Genomic DNA, 18,111 nt, shown 5'->3' with positions numbered 1-18,111 from the left:
TTAAGAAATAAATGCTCTTTCCCATATTGCTAAATACAATGCGACAAGAAGGCTTTAAATAGGGAAGATGGAGAAGGAGAATTTAGTTTTTGAACACTTGGCTATGTGAATGGAGGCCGCGCAGAAATAAGTTGGCAAGTTTAAAATTGTTAACTGAGCTTTCCGGCAGATGTTTCAATGAAAGTTTCTCCCCAAGGAAAACTATCCTCACTCTATTTTTCCTCAAATCCTAGTTTTCTGAATGTGAATTTATAAATATATTTATATTCATGTAGAAATCTAGAATCACAGAATCACAGAATCTTAGTGGTTGGAAGGGACCTTTGAGATCATCGAGTCCAACCACATTAAAAAAAAAAAACAAAAAAACAAAAAAACACACAAACAAACAAAAAAACACAACACACAAAACCAAATAAACAACAACCCCCCCCAAAAAAGAAAAAAAAAAAAAAAAAGCACCCACCAACTAAACCCCACACCCACAACCTCACACACAACACCCCACCACAAACCAACAATCCCAGGCACTAGAGCATGCCCTGAAGCGCCACGTCTACACGTTTCTTAAATACCTCCAGGGATGGTGACTCCACCACCTCCCTGGGCAGGCTGTTCCAGTGCTTGACCACTCTTTCAGTAAAGTAATTCTTCCTAATATCTAATCTAAACCTCCCTTGCCGCAGCTTCATACCATTAATACCATTATTCATACCATATTTTGACCTGTATAATATTTCATTTGCTTGCATTGGTACAATCTGTGAACAGTAAGTTGAAGTCTAAGGTGTTATTCAGTCAGAGAAATAAGGAGCATACATTCACTGGTGATATCCTAAAAAAAAGCTGGAAAATATTTTCAAAAATATATGTGACTCTATATTGAATTAAATGAAATGTGGAAAATGCATCTAATAGTTCCATCTGGCATAATTACTCTTACCATAATTACCCTTACTATTTTTCCATATGCTGAAAATCAGATTTTGTCCAGTTTCAGTTTAATCAGAAGACTGCAGCTGATTAACTTCCTTGTCTCTATGAGTTCTTCCATAGTGTAGTCCCCGTGACACTAAGCAAAAAATATCTAGTTGAGCCAGCTGCCACTTACCACGTCTTCCTATACACTGGCTTATTCTGAAAATACCACTACATAGCCTGAGGCGGAAGACTTAGACATGTAAGTAGTTAGGGGTAATGAAGCTGCAGGGCAGGGTGATGAGGCCATATAGATGTGCATAGTGTCACGGAAAGTAGGTCCCCTGTGTTCTTTATGTGGCTTGATTTTATTTAAAATCTTATTTACGCAATACAGGGATTAAGTAAAGAGGTAAGCAACACAGACAAGATGTTGTGAACATGGATGGATACAGATGATATTACTTACAGAGTATAGATAATAGAAAGCTAAAAGGATACAAACCCATAGCACTGATAACATTAGCAAATGGTTTGCTTACTAAGGATTGTATATTATGTCATATATATATTTTCTAGATCATGTTCTTTCTGAAAATTGGTGTGGTCAGCAGGATCCTAAATCAGGATTTTCAATATCTGTGTACTTGTATGTTAGAGTCTATGTGGAACCTATGAGTTCAAGGAAGGAGGAATGTTGTCTCAGAGGACTCTCGCATTACTTTTCATTAATAGAGAATTATTTTGCCCTAAATAGAGCAAGGAGATAGGTTTATTTTATTATTTATTGTTACATAATCTGTGCCTCTGGAAATACAACAAATTCATTGTTTCAATATGTCTTGTTTCTGACTACTTCCCTGGTATTTTAGTTGCTGTATGGCCACTTTAACTTAAAGTATCATCTATGGTGTGTTTTATATGACTATTTGTTCATCTCCAAATATCCATTGTCCCTTAATTTATATTTTACTTAATTTGCTGCCTTACATAAGACTGAAATGACGCCTTGTCTACAGATGTCAGCTTAGTCCTTTTATCTAATTCCCTGTGTATCTGTATGCAGATGAAAACTATTAATCCCACCTAGGTCCAAGAGAAGAATACAGACTGACGTGAAGAGATGCCACACAGGTCTCACAGTGTCCTGAAAGCTAAAGGATGTGTTAATAGTAAATTTGAAATGTAGATATGTAGCCCAAAACAATTTCCCCTTGCTAGCTCCCAAAATAATTTCCCTGGTAGCCTAAACTTTTAATGCCACTTCAGCCCACTGTCTTTGAACAGTAAAATATGTATCATAATCTTTAAGATACCTCCATGGTGGCTCTATTTGGTCTTGATAAATTGAAAGAGCATTGTTTTTTGTCCCCTGAGATCCAAACACTGTGTTTCTCTAAGTATTCTTTCAGAAGTTAATGTCTTCCACCACCTCTAGGGAGACCTAATTTAGTGACTTTTTGTAAGTTTCAAGAACATGCTGTCCTATGAAGCAAAAGATTTGGTTTGGAAATAAAAGTTTGGTATATGAAAAGGAAATATAGTATGCTCTCTGCAGAACAAAACTAACCAACCACTAATCTTTTTACTGTTGAAATAACTGAGACATTAATGATTTTAAGAATTTAGGTGACAGTAATATACTGGCTTTCAATTACAAACTCAATGTAATTTTTATGCCTTTACCTTCTTCCCTAATTAATTCAAATTCCTACCAGGAAATCAGTGTTGTTCCCTAAAAAGCTATGCTTGGATTCCTTAGAAAATGAGATTTTTGCATCCATTTTGTCTTTGTATATCCATCTATGTATTTTCCTATTCCTACATATTTCTATGTATATTCCTACTATGTTTGAGCTTACCTAGCATCTTCAACATGACTTAACAGTGAGATAGAAATTAAAAAAAAAAAGATTTAGAGGCAGCATGCAGCCTCCAAGCCCAGTCACTGGGCCTTCCAAGAGCTTGGGGCTTGGTTTTTTTGGCTTGCCCAAAAGCTAAGAACAGCCAGCTGACTGCTCAGTTTACACTGTGTCTGAGGCAACCACAGTTCATGCTGTTTCCTGCCTGTCTTGCTGAGGGGACAGGCAAAAATAGGTTGGGTCACAGGGAAGGCTCAAAAAGGTGATGGGAATATGCCATTGTGATTGTTATGTCCTAGAAAGGGAACTCATAAATCAGTCAGAGTGAAAAATCCACCTAGCGTCAAACTCTGTAAATTCCGAAATTCAAGGAAAAGCACAGCAGAGGTACTGTGATACTTACTTATACCTTTCTGTACCTGTAATTATCATAGTTATTTCCACCTTCTTGTTACTAGAGCATTTAATTCCCATGAAAACACATTTTCTATACTAACAGACTTCTGTTTCCGTTTTCCATTGACTTAATTCATTACATGTTAAATTTAATTAGATCTTTCGAACTCCTAAAAAAAGAATTATCAATTTCTTCTGTAAGGAATACATTTAAGGTCACCTTCCTTATTCCATGCTACTTGACTTGTTCATTTTATATGTGATAGAGTTATCCTCTGTGCAACAGAATACAACTTTCATAGAAAATTCAGGATGTGTTGCCATGCAAATGTGCAGGTAGTTAAAATAACTTTCTCAGTATGCTTTTTATTAGCAGTAGGCAAACTGAAATTCTATCTTTGGTACGTGTTATCATATTTGCTATAATATCTTTCTTTCTGGGGGAGGGGAGGAGCAAGTCCTGAGAAAAAGAGGTAGCATTGAAACAGAGCAGATGGTACAGCAGCTAGAGAGTAACTGGGAGAGTGCTTCTGCAGGCATAATCTCTCTGTTACCACAGCTATCCTCAAAAGAGTATTTGACTGTGTGCCCCTGGAAACTTTACACCTGAAAGGGCATCAGTAGAATAAAGGCAGACAGAGATGACAATGAACCATCAGAAAAAGTGCTACTTCTACAAAAGTGCCCGTTCCCTTAGCTCACGTGGGGTGAGTTTCATTGTCACATAGTTAAATTATTTTGCTGGGTTTTTTTAGCTGCAATGTTGATTATTTGGATTTTAATTATCACTTACTGCGGAACTTATTATAGGGAGGACTAAGATGCATTTTACTGCTCTGAACATGTTCACTCAGTACATTTGTGCAATATTGTCTCTGGTAAAAATGACTGGTTTTAGAAAGAAATAACAGTAAAACAAATAAAATAAAAATATTTTAAGGCAATTTACCACACAATTATCAAGAATTCCTCCCATTTCTGGAGCAATGCCTTCTAAAAATTATCAGGTCAGAAAGCAAACCCCATAAAAGGAACTCGTAGCTGCTGTTCATCTATTGGGCATAAATATATTAGATAAGATCCTTTTCTTACACTGTTTAATTAGCTACTACACATCTTAACAAGCAGATAAAATTTGTTGTATGGATTTACATGTCTAAGATTGTCTTCTTCATCCACTTAGGAGTGCTTAAAATGCAGTTAATTTTCAGGGTAAATATCTAGTTGTTTGTTAAGCCCTGCATTGGTGATATGTGCTTACCCTGTTATTTAGCATTTTAGAGCTTAGAATTTGTGGATTGCTAAACTGAAGTAATAGAACTGGTACTCAATTTGCCATAGAGCTACCATATACTTTATGCTGTTACTTGGGAAAAGAATTAAAATATATCTGTCACTGCACTGGGCAGATAACCGTGACCAGTGCTCAGTGGTATTACAAAATCAGAAAAAATATTTACCTCTAAAGGCATTCTTATTTTTTTTAGCATACACGATATTTTTAAATCCATTAGAACACCTTACCTGAATTTCAGTTACCCTGAAATAATTGACACTGAATGACCACTTATACTTAGCATTATTAGAAGTCATGGCTTTGAAAGCCTTTGGATGACTGAAAATATAGTTTGATTCTGTGTTTATATGCATTAGTTTTTCAGTAGTGTCACCTGAAGTTTATAAGAAAGTTTCATTTTTGGGCAGTGCAAATGACAGGTCATTCTTCCTTTGAATATGAATGGTTAAAAAAATAAAAATAAAAATCTTCATCAGACAAACAAACGGAACTCTGTTTTACTGAACTTTTACATTGCAGTTCCTAGCATAAGGAATGATCTCTCTTGCCATCCACTAGCCCTAAAGTAAAGCCGATAAGAAATAGGGGAATCCACAAAGCAGGGAAGCTATCTTGCAAGAGGGCATAGAAAGAGTTTTTTGAGCTCAGTTTACATCTGTCCTACAGACATGACAAAGGCAAGATACAATATCTACATACGCTTTCATTAAGATCTTAAAATACCCGATGGTCCCTGCCTCTCAGAGTTAAATATCTCACTTCTCTAGGTTCTCCTTAGAAAGATGTGGAAGAAAAGGGATAATCACCCTACAAAACTGTCTAAAACAGTTGGCATACAATTTTTCATACAGCAATACATGCCACTTTACTAACTGATACTTGCATAATAATCACTAAGATGCATAAAAATTTCAAGAAGCAGGTAGTATATGGTATGTCCATTGATAAATCTTAGTCTGCTTAATTTTGGTTTATTAAATGTGTAACATTTGTTGAAATCGGCAGTGAAACTGCTACTGGTTTTGTATCCACATCTCTGAATTGCACTTTTTTCTGTATTCATATTGGTCATTTGTGACACCCATACTCTGAGAGCTCATTTAATATACATGCTAATTGTTCAGTAGTATTTTAAATTTTTTATATTTTCTCCTTTTGACCTATTCTGTAGAACTTTCCTGCAGCTTTTTCTCTAACATAAGCAACCTCTTCCTCCTTTCCCAAAGATCTCTTTCTGTTTCTCCACCACATATAGCAGTGCTTCCTGATTTTTTGATATGGTGTGTATTCAAGATGTATTCATATCTAGGACAGGGACCAAGCAACCTTGTAGACCTCAGGGGAAAAAAAAAAACAACAAAAATAAGCAGGGCTTATCCAGTAATGAGTGAAAATGAGCAAGAAAAACAGTACAAATGGTTTCCTCAACTGAAGAAATTATTAAAGACTGCACTAAGTTTTCACTGTCGCAGATTCTTGACAGTAGCTGTCCTAGTTTCAAACAGCATGAAGTGTCTGAATTTATAGCTGGTGTGAAATTATGCTCTGGTATCAGCAAACAAAAATACTGAGTTCAGATCATTCCTAAATGCTTCAAAATCTAGAGCTATGAAATAGGTGTTTAAGTATCTAAATTTAGGCAGTCTGATTTGAAACCAGACCTATTATTTGTGTATGTTTTGAAGACCAACTGACAGTTCATCACACCACTTTCAATCTCCAACATTTCAGACAGTTTCACCGTGCTAGAAGGTATGATATTTGAAAGGCACTTTACTGTGTAAGAAAAGCATTCATTCTTATTTCAATGAAAGCTGCAATAAATTTGATAGAAGTAAACAGATTTGAAATGTAATAAACTGACAGTTCACTAGTTATATCTGAAATGTTTGACCATGAGCAGTCTAAATTACAAAAGAGACACAGTATTTCAGTGTCAGAGAATGTATTCTGGTTTTAGCTGAAGGGCAACTAAAGGGTTCTCTTTCCTGCTCAGACCAAACTGCATTATTTTCTGATATAGTAAGGACCAGCATAAAAGTCAGTACTAACTTAATTTTCAGATATAAAGCAATAACACTATGGAATGTTATTGGCTGTTACATTAAAAATTAATAAAAAATTGTCTCAAGTACAACATTCAAGTGCAGAAACAGTAAAACTGGGTGTTTTCGGCTTTAGTAAGTATGCAAATGTTGAGGCTGCCACATCATGAACTGGCAGCAGTTTAGGAAACAGAGGAGAACTTGCAGTGTACAGTAGTTCACACAGATTAGTCATAGCGCAAATGTTTAAAGAATTCATGCAACATACAAGAATTTCAATCAAAGACATCTGTTTTCTTTTACGGTAAAGATAAATTCAGATTTACATTTTAAAAATACAGTGAACTTTATAATTTGTCAAAATTAAAACTTTCAAAAAAATGTATTTTGGAATTGTTTCAAAGAAGGGATCAAGTTGACAGGATTTTTTATGGCTTTTTTTTTTTTTTTCAAAAATTTATCTTTCTTGTATAACTTTAAGTGAAAGATGAATATATGGCACCTTTGACAGCTGGGATTGTGTGTGTGTTGGTGTAAAGACTTATGCTTTATTAGAAGGGATAGTGACATGAGATCTTAAAGTAGACTTTCTACCTTTGAACAGGTGAGCCATTCAAACAGGTCAGCAGGTTACTTAAATAATCTCACTCACTGTTTTGGTCTACTCTGACAAAGACCTTGTTAACTGTGCTAAATTCTTGCACTTAGATTACTTCATAATGGAGTTGTTCAAGGCAAAAGTGTACACTTTGACAGTGAATCATCCCAAAGACTTTGCTGTAACTCCACAATGAATTGCAGAGTTGAGGTTGATGTAATATTAAAAGAAAACTGTTTAGCAGGATGGTGTTTGCCTTATGTAGTAACTCAAACCACATATATAAATATTGGTTTAAGGAGTCATCTTATAAAAAAAAACAATGACATTTAAAAAGAAACCTAAAAATGTCAAGGCAGAGGCAGTCTCAGAAAACATTAATCTCCTGTTAACTGTTACAATCACAAATAAAATTATTAGAATGGAAAATAATCAAAATGATCTGATTTGTTTTATGGATGTTTAAAGTGTGAATAGTATCTGAATTTTTGGCAGAGTGGCCAAACTGAGAAGATATTTTTATTAGAAAAATATAATGGCATGGCCAAAATAATTTTCTTCTGTGCTTAAGAAGATCTGCTTTTCCATACTTGAATAACAGAATCTTCCTTTTAGCAGCAAATCCTTGCAATAAGAGAATATAGCTAGTCAGAAAATGCTGGTTTGGGTTGGGTTTTTTTCAATGTTTGGGGTTTGTTTTTTTTCCCAAAAAACTATTATATTTTAACAAGGAGTTTCTCAGGAAGCATTATCAGCTGTAGGATAGCTTATGAGTGTTACAGTACAGGCTGTGTGAGAATATTTGGATATTTCTGGATACGCAGGAACGAAAATGTTCACTTCTGATATACAAGTCACAGGCTAAAATCTCAGTTCCAGTTGACCGAGCAGGGATTTCCATTTGCATCAAAGTCTTCTGAAATAGGGCACTTCCAAAGGAGAATCATAAATATCAGAAAACAGATTATTTCTTTACAAGAGGTAGTATTTAATTATTTTTAAAAAGGTGAAATAACATAAAATATTAAACAAGGTGTTTACTTTTGAGCTCTGTGGTCACAGGTCTTATAGTACATAAAATAAACAGATTAAATCCTCTAGTTGAATAAGGCATACATTCACCTGTGTCTTTTGTCTGATCTCACTCATCAGTGGGTTGCAGATCTGTACCAAATCCCTTCTAAGGCAATGAGGTGCCCTGCTTAGAGATGCAGCTATGAAGTATTAGGACATAAATTAGTAATGCAGAAGAAAATTTACCCAGATATTGAAGTAGATGTGTTAACACACTATATTGACATATCCAAATAGAAATCTTTTATAATTGGTAAGACAATTTAACCTGAAAAGAAATTTTCAGTGAATACTATATGTACAATTTTACTCATCTGGTAAACCTTGTTTAATTACTGCATTGCAAATAAAACTACATTCAGCTTTAGTTTTTTATTCTGTGTATTGTTCATGGGAAAGTCCTGAATTCTACAACTGTATTAGCTGTCTACCATACTTGTGAGCCTGATGCACAAGTTGTTGAAGGGTGGGAGGATATTCTAGGGAAAAATCACTAGAGGCTTGCCATGTTCTTCCACTTTTGCCCCAGGCACACTTTGTTGATCACTGGAGGAGACAGAATACTGACGTAGGTGGATATTTTATTTGACCTGACTTGTTCTCCAAAGCAACTACTCCCACATTTTCCCAGTCCTCCTATAATAAGGGAACTGCTGACCTATATTACTCCAACCAACGATCCTCTATACGCATCAGCCTGTGAGTGATCTTCAAAACTTTTAACACTTGCATGTTTTTATGAGATTGATTTAAAAATTCCTCATGAACGAGACATGCTATAAAATTACAGGACCCTGGATAATCAGAACTGGGAGCAGCCAGACCTTTTGGAATAAAGTGTGAATAAAATTAAAATTGACCTAAATCTACATACACTTGAAAATTAGAAATATTTAATGGAAAAAATTATAATTAAAACATCCTTGCTTTCTGGTTGCAGATAAAAGTAAGTTACAGTATCAGTCTTGTTGACAGTATTTTTGACTTGAGTGAAAGCAGAAAACTCTGCAAACTTCTTAGGAGCTTGTTCCTTAAGGCTTCTAAAGTAATTTCTAGTCCAGTAACATTTTGGCAATGATAGTACTTTGGCTCTTTATATTCAACCAGTCCAAATCAACATGCCCATCCTACGTGTACTGATAATAGCTTATAGATTGTTGGAGGTTGAAGAATTTCACAGAGATTCTCCCAGGAAAACAAAGTGTTGCATTTTTATCAGGATGACTACAAGAAGGAGTTGGAAGTATTTTACCTTGATAGGTTTACTGCTGCTCTGTCTTCACCTTTATGTTGACTTTTGCTTCACTGTGCAACATCATAAATTAACAGGAATCATTTGTTTGAAGCAGGTTTGTTAAATTCTTTTGTTTTGGAATAATACATCAGAAATTTTACTGTTGCCACTGATGACGTCCTGGTTAAATAGAATTGGAGACGGAATGTATTGAAATGTTTCAATGTCAATAAAGTTCAGAGTACGTTTTTTGTAATAAAAGATTATCAATTTTTGTCCAACTTCTCAGATATATGCACTGATAATGCCAGCGGATTAAGTTGATTGTACTCCTAATTCATCCTTAGATATGCATTGTGCAATGTAAATTTACACCTTTTCAAATGCTGCAAATCTGTCCCATTGAAATAAAAATAGCTCTGGCAAAACTAAGAGTGGCCATAAAGGAAACAAAAATGTAGAAGAGCTGAAAAGAAATACTATAAATGATATTCTTTTCTAATTAGAATAAGGGTATTTTGACTTTTAAAACCCAAGACATTTAAAATTAGAATTAACTTGTGGATGGCTGTCTCAATAAGTTTCATTGGCAATACAATAAAAAAATAAGTTAAACTTTCAAATATTTATTACTTCAATTTTGTTTGTTTCCTTGCTTACAAACATATGCACCTCTGATCTTTCCCATCCTTCTAATGATGCCTGCATCATAGGTATTCCACAGATTAGGGTCGAGGTGCAAGTGCCCTGTAATAGATTTATAGGAATATTTTGAGCTAGAAACAGAAACCATTAGTAAGATACACATTTTCAGTTCTAGCCACACATGAAATACATGTGTCCTGTTATGGAAAGATGTGAAGCCTGCACAAAAGAAGCAATTGTTCTGTGGTCTTAATATTCACTACATTTTCTTAATCTAGTAGCATTTTTGTAAATTTTTACATTCACTTGAGGGACTACACCTGCTGAATTATGCTGCAATTTGTATGGTCTTCACATGAAGTGCAACAGATGTAGATTATACTGAAAATGTGGTGTCAGACTTCACAAATGAAAGTTTTTCTGCAACTGGGTTGAAATAAAGAGCAACAAAGATCTTTATAGAAATCTAGACAAGGAAAAAATGGGAGGAACAGTAACTTTTTTCTGTGTCTTTTATGACATTAAAGGGAAAACAAAATCTAATCAGGTCACCTTAATACTAGATTACACACTGAACATTAATAATAGTTTCAAAAGAAATTATACAAAAAGTGAACTTTCCAGCCATTAAAGAACCAAAAAAGTGTATGCTGAATTATTCACTTAAAACTGTATCATGGAAACAATGCTAGAAAGTAACATGTTCTGCATATGTCTACTGATATCTGCTGATGTATCCATAAGCAAAACTAATTAACTATATGAAGAAGTATCAAAGGCATCTGACATAATAAAATATTATACCTTAAGCTAGGTCTGTTAGGAAGGGATTTCTTTACAGCATAGTAAAGTGGATCTAATTTACTCTTGATTAATAAGAGGAGATAAACCCCATTTTACCCTTGTTTTCAAAGATAATAAAGACCATGACTTCCTTCAAGGCAACGATCTGTCTGAATCATAGTCTGTCTTTTCTTTAAAACATGTTACTATTTTATCTGATTTTCTGGTGGGTTTTTTTGTTGTTCTTTTGTCGTCTTCTTTCCGCATCATTTGTGTTACACTATTTAACTTACTTCTCTCTTTTGTAATTTAAATTCCAGGTTTTCTTATATCTTCTTTCTTAGAAGATCAAACTTAACAGCAGATGCTATGATTAATGTGCCAATTGTGCTTGTTCTTTTACAGCATGTACTTGCACCAGGGCATATGGCATGAAAGGTCAGTGATACCTGCACTGAAACATTGATTAAAGTGCTGGAAATCATCTCTGGACAGAGATGTTTCCTCTTAAAATTAAGATAACAGGCTATCATTAAGCTGTCCTTTTCCATTCTTGTAACTGAGCTATTTGTTAACCCCCTAACACTTAGAACTAGATTATGTTAGGTTGAAATTTAGATTTAAAGAAAGAAATACAGAGAGTTAATTCTTTAAGATCTTGTCTGGTCCACAATCCATTTCATATATTGCAGTAAGACAGAATTGTGTGAAGGTGGTCTCTTCGGCCAACAGAACTATCTAGACTAATATTGTTATACTGCGTTGTATTGCATTTTAATACATTTACATGCTACAGAAATTGAATTTATGTCCTTTACAATAATTGTAAATGCTACTACCTTCTTATCCCCAAGGATTCTGGGAGAAACATCATAAGATCCCTGAGAGTAATATTTGTTTAGTGCTTTCAGAAGACAAGTTATTAGATTCAAATGTTCATCAAAGATTAAGATATGGCCAAAAACTTAGTGCTATGTGTGTATCAAGAGAATCAAAGTAGTACAATTATTATTTTCCTCTGGGATGAAAACTGTTGGGTGGAAGAATTATTTTGCGATCATCCTAATTCTTTCCCAGCTGAACTGTGGAAAGCTAACATGTGGACAGTCATTTTCTGCCTTAGATCTACATTTAACAGTTTAATTTAGGATATAATATTTTTTTTTAATTAAATCTTATGAGAAACAGTGTACCTTTTTCATTACTGGACATAGAGATAATTTTAGCAATGTTGTAGAAATTCACCAACTTGTATTGACTTGCTTGGGTTTCTTAGAACTGCTTGTTTAGAATTCTGTATTTTTCACTGACTCTTTTTTTTCCACTAAAATTTACTGTGGTTGTATGTTCTTGATCATTTTTCTGTCTAGAATATATGCCATGAGTGACAATGTTAGAAGGTCATAGAGATATTATTTTCTCATCTAATACTCTTCCTGGTTACCATATTATTTTTTTTTTAAACTCTTCACTAGTTGTCTTCTCCAGTGATATTCTCCATCTTAATGTACAGTTTGTTTGTCTTCACACGTAGAGTATGCTGAGTCTTTTGATGGAAGCTTTAAACCATACATTTTTTTTAACTTGATTAATTTATAATAGCTTATTAAAGCTGAATTTTTTTGAGGGGATGGATGTAAGAATCAGTTCTGTTAGAAAAAATTCCTGGGTCTGTGGTAAGTGTGTGAGGAAGGCAGGTTCTCATACCTCTGAAATGACCACAAAGCTATATAATCAGTCTCATTCTCGGCCTGGCCTACTGATTATGTATATTTTACAATCAGAATTGTTTGAAATTCATACTGCTATGAAGAGGAATAGAAAATTATTTTACTTTTTCTAAGAAAATATTTGTAGTTTTGACTTTTCTTTCCTGATGCTTCAGTAAAGAGATCTTTCAAAAAACAGACAGAGAGAGATCTGTTTTTTTGAACAACTTGCAGCATACTGGTTGCAATAGAAACATGGAATGTGAGATATTGATAGAATAGCTAGTAGGATTTAGGAATCCTTACCTCTCCGTTGATTGTGTTTATTGTTAAAATATCTGCCTTTTAGTGGTTTACAAAATCTCAAGCATTTTTCTGGAATTAGATTACTTGCATTTGTCTAGTATTCTTTCTTGGTTTCTTCCACCTAAGTGTCTTTTCAGTAATTTTTCTGAGGTATTTATATCAAATATACCATCAACTTCATTTTCTTACTATTTCTTCTTGACTGTTATCAAACACCAGTCATAAACTGTACATTTCGTTTCACTAATAATTTTCACCAATATTAATGAAGTTAACATTTATGTATTTTCATTTGTGTATGCTCACCTTTCTCTATGACAGGAAGAAGTACATTTATACAATGTGTACAAGAGCTTTGTTGTCAAATTAATGCTTAATTCAACTTGATGTCCCATTGGGAAGGAACATTCCAGAGGCAATAGCACAGTGAGGTGGATAGGAAAGATGACTTTCTCAACTAAGATTCAGAAAGTCTTAGCTGAAAATTTAGACTCAATAGAAAGCCCAATGAGAAAGGGTAAAATGAGTGAAAACTTTGTAAATGAAAAACAGCCTCAGGGTAGGCAAAGCTTAGAGACAGTGTGCTAACAAACACCATCTCTTCCTTCCTGATACTTGCTAATACACAGATGTAGAGACAGGCAATCCCAAAAATTCGTGGGAAGGAGTCTGGTCACAGAGCTGCAACAGCCAATTTAATAGCTGGCCTCAAAAATAAGAGGAGTCTTCCAATGGCTATTGATACCAGCACTGCTGTGGCACAACCTTAGGGGTAGTGGGGAGGTGGCTAAGAAACCCTTATTGATTGTAGAGATTAGATTTTTAGATGTGAAGGAAGGACAGAAGGAACTATTCTGATCAGCTGGTCTGATCTAAGTTCACAAGGAACCTGAAGTGAAGGACTTCCTCCAATTAATTACTCTTTCCAATCAAACACCTTTCTTGATTTATAAATTCCTGGTTTTGATAGTTTTCTATCAAAGAACAAGGATGTCATTTGAGACAGTGTCCAATGCTTTGCATAGGTCCAGGTAGATGATGTCAGTTGCTCTTCCCTTATGCACCAGTACTATAATGCTGTCATAGAAGGCCACCTAATTTGTTGGAACCCTGAAATTAAAGTTTTTGATTCTCTTTTATGAATGTATTAACTCTAAAGGATTTTCTGCAACAGAATACTAGGTTGTTTCAACAAAAAGTCTATAATTTTTCATTAATTTCCTTTTACCAAATGTAAAATTCATGCTCTTTCCTAAAGTTGAACTTAACTGCACAATAGACTTTTCCCATAGTCATATAGGTCATCAGTACTTTGTGTTGTTACATTATTCCTGACTTTAAATAATAGCTTTCCAGGCTGTGTATTTCCTTATAGACTCCTCTTTTGTATTTAGACCTTTGTCTTATTGATGGACTGAGATCTTGCTCTTTAATGATGCAGTGGACCAGATTAACCAGATTCCCTTTTCCCTATCTCCATCTTTTTAAAATTTATATTTAGCTAATAAAAACCTTAGCATGTGAGTGAATTTCTGCTCTTTAGTGCACAGGTGACTGTTAAGGAGATGTTTTACTAAGCCTCTTAGACTTTGCAGATTTGGGCATTTAAATACTTTAAACAATCTGGAAGCAAGTGTCTTTCTTAAGATCAAATAGAAGGAATGTTGTGTCTTATTTCAAATTAGTCACATTTGGGACTTTGTCTTTCTCACTTTTTATGTATCCATGTCTGGTATGCTGTGTATGGATTCACAATGACCAGTGTTATTTACTTTTTAGTGTAAGAAAACTGTTATAAGATGAGGTACTGAAAATAAATTACCTCTCTGATTAAACCGAGGTGTTTTGAGTCCCAGATAAGATTCTGTTTTTTCTCCTTAGTTTCACGCTCTAGTTTTCCAAACTCTACCTGTTAAGAGTGAATTAAGGTGAATACAAAGTTTTTCATAAAAAAAATAGTGTGCAAATGGAAAAAAATACATATAGGTGTTGTTAAAAATACTTTTGCTGTGAGAATATGATTCTCTAACACACCTTTTGTATCCTCTTTTATGTAAAAAAAAAAGAAAATTTGAAATCGGATGAGAATGAATGTGAAATCTTATGTTTCTGATATGATTTGCTTTGAAGAAAGCAAAACAAAATGTACATCCAACATTTCTAATATATTAAAGAAGCAGTAATTGTCTTAGTTAAATTATAGGTGGTTAGTTTTTAGTTAATGCAACTTCATTCATTAGTCTTAACACTAAGTAAATTTTTTCAGAAAGGGATTTGCACTACAGATATCTTTTTATATGTTCAGTTCATCCTTACACAGTACTGAGCCCACTTTTATTTTGATTTGCAACATCTGACTTACATTCAGACTATAGTTAATTATTTTTCTAGAAAGAATAAAAGGGGGTAAAAAATATTTGTATCCCTGAAATTCAATCCAAATACCTTAGGGAAACCTGGATATCTGTCCGATATAGTCAGAACCCAGAGTGAAATGATTGCTAGAGAGCTACATGGCTAAAGGCGGAGAGGTGAGAGTCCTGTGTGTGCTGTAGGGAAAGTGTGCAAGTTGCCATGACTGGTTTATGAGCTATAGCCCACTTCCCACTAAACCTGATAATCATGTTTTTATTTTCTGTAATAGCAAGGGTTCAAAAGCATTAATTTTCTCTTCACAGCTCTCACTGAACTTCTGTGAGAATCCTCAAAATCAGATTTTGAATGCTCTTGCCCAATTCTTGCATTTAAGCCAAAACTCTTCTTAAATTATAAAATAATGCAAAAATATTATGAGATTCCTACACAATTTATAGAGTATATCAGTAGTTTAACCAGGCATATGTGTTTCCCCATAGATGTTAATCTACCCTTTATATGAATTCAGTTTTATTTTATATGAGGAATGGTTTTTGTTGTTACATAGAGCCATATTTATGCAATATAAAGGCAATCATCAGGGTTATTGAAGGAAATATCAAGGGCTTGTTTGGTATGTTTAGGAAAAGAGAACATTATCAATTTCAATGCCTTGCATTTGGTAGAGTCAATATAAATGAAGCATTGTGAAGCATTTTTCATAGTTAAGTAGTATCTCCTTCTTGCGTTTTCAATGGTATGCCCTTTTTAAAGGCACTGCGTGAGAACCCAGGCTCTACCAGAGGTGAGCCTGGTGCATGAGATACTAGTAGATAAAGCAGATGGATATATCTTACCTGAAATAAAGCATTATCTTTCATGTTCATGTGTATTTATCTCCACAGACATAATAGCTACTGGTAACAACACTGAGTCTATTCAGAGAATTCAGTTATTCCAGAAAAACAAAAAGAAAGGGGTGAGGAAAACAAGTGCCACCAAGCATGGCAATCTGCTTATATAGTTCATGCCAGCAAAGCAATTATCTTTGGGCATTTAAGTATCTGCTTATTTAAAGTAAGTATTTAAGAGTTTTACTGAATTTAGACTTCAGAAAGTAGGGTGAGTAAAACTATCTTACCTATGCTTTTGACTCACGTAGAATCACCTCCCAGTTTTAAAAATATCCATTTTTACCATTAGGAATCATTTTTTGGGGGGGCTAATAATGCCAATAAGCTGCTCATGTCTGTAGGACTGTTACTGTCATAGAATTGGCAGAATTGTGTGCTTTCAGAGTTGGAAAAAAAAGTATAACTTATGCAAGAGCACAGAAGAGACAACACTACCAGATGCAATTTTGAGAAATGAGATTTGCATAAGGTCTTGGTTCACAATGTTTGCAGATGTTGTGGCAAGGGCAAAATAAATTATTTAGACATGCCAAGGTGAGGAGAGGACATTTATATCAGATATTTAACACACAGAACAGAAAACCCAACCAGGGAAAAGAAGAAGGTGCCCTTTAAGGGCAAGAGAGTTTAAATATAAAAAAAAAAAGAAAAGAAAAAAGTACAGTAATGGCTAAGGAGGAAAAAGGCACTGAAAAGAAGGAAATTAAAGTGAGTAGGGAACAGCTATAAAAATAAACTAAAAAGAATAAGGGATCTCTAAATTTATGAGAGCAATTTAAAATAGTAAAATGTGATACTGTGAAGAAGAAATAGGACACTAAGATCATGATGCTGATTCAGTGGCAAAGATTTAAAATAGGTAGAAAATATGTATATAAGCAAATTTTGTAAAGATTAAAACATTGCACAAATAATTATAATAAAAAGGTAAATTAAAAAAATACTCCAATTGCTCCAAATAATACAATTGGAGTAATGAATTAATAAGATTACTCCAAATTTCAGATTTGTCTTAATCATTTTGAAAACAAGACATTTGAAACACAAGCTCACTGCAAATGGAATAGCCTTTAAAATGTGAATTCATCAGAGAATGATGAAACCAGTTCAGGATGGTGACATTGTTCTGTTAGACAGCAGTGATTATAACAGCATTATCTATTGAGATTTCACCCATTTAATGTTTTGTCCTTTCTCAAGGGTAAAATAGTATTATAATTTCAGGATCTCAGAATGCTGATTGCTGGACTGATGAAAATTTGCCAAGTTAGTCACGACCAAGAGTTGTACTTGTTTAGCCCTGTACTGAGAATCCACAAGGCCTGATGATCCAAGAGGACCTGAATACAGTCCCTGTGTGGTGCAGAATTGTTCAAGCATTTACGACAAGCTAATTGCTTCAGAAATATACTAAATATTTGAATGCAAGTTTCCATCCATATAATCTGAGACATTTAAAAGGGTGTTCTTACATATCCACGCATAATGTGATTTTCAATTGAGACACAAGTGGTCATTTTACAGGTGAAATATTTGTGCCATTGAAAAGTATGGGCAGAATGAAGGACAAGAACGTTCAACAAAAGAATGGGAAGTAAAAATAGTATTAAAATTCCCTCTCCAAGAACTGCACAATATTTCAGACTCATCTTACTGTTCTATCTCTTTTAACTAAGAAGAAATACAAATTGACAGAAAAAAGGTTCATAGGTGAGCCTGGAGCAAAATGTTCTTATTTTTCTGGATCTTCCACTGTGCTGGAGAAGATGGCCAGTAGTATGGTTTATATTTATCTGACAGCTCTGCTTTTGTCTTACGCCTAAAGCAGAGTGAAAGTGTAGCAAGAAGGAGTTGTAGAATTCTCCACTAATCTTTTAAAAAACGCTGGAAGCCTGCTGCTTCTCAAAGTGGAATATTTCAAATGACAATTAAAAGTTTCTGACTCCAGACTAAAATCTGAGTTAAATCTGAATCA

The sequence above is a fragment of the Numenius arquata genome, chromosome 4 (genome assembly GCF_964106895.1).
Source record: "Numenius arquata chromosome 4, bNumArq3.hap1.1, whole genome shotgun sequence".
Lineage (NCBI taxonomy): Eukaryota > Metazoa > Chordata > Aves > Charadriiformes > Scolopacidae > Numenius > Numenius arquata.
The sequence above is the reverse complement of the archived record's forward strand: the minus strand, read 5'-3'. Positions refer to the sequence as shown.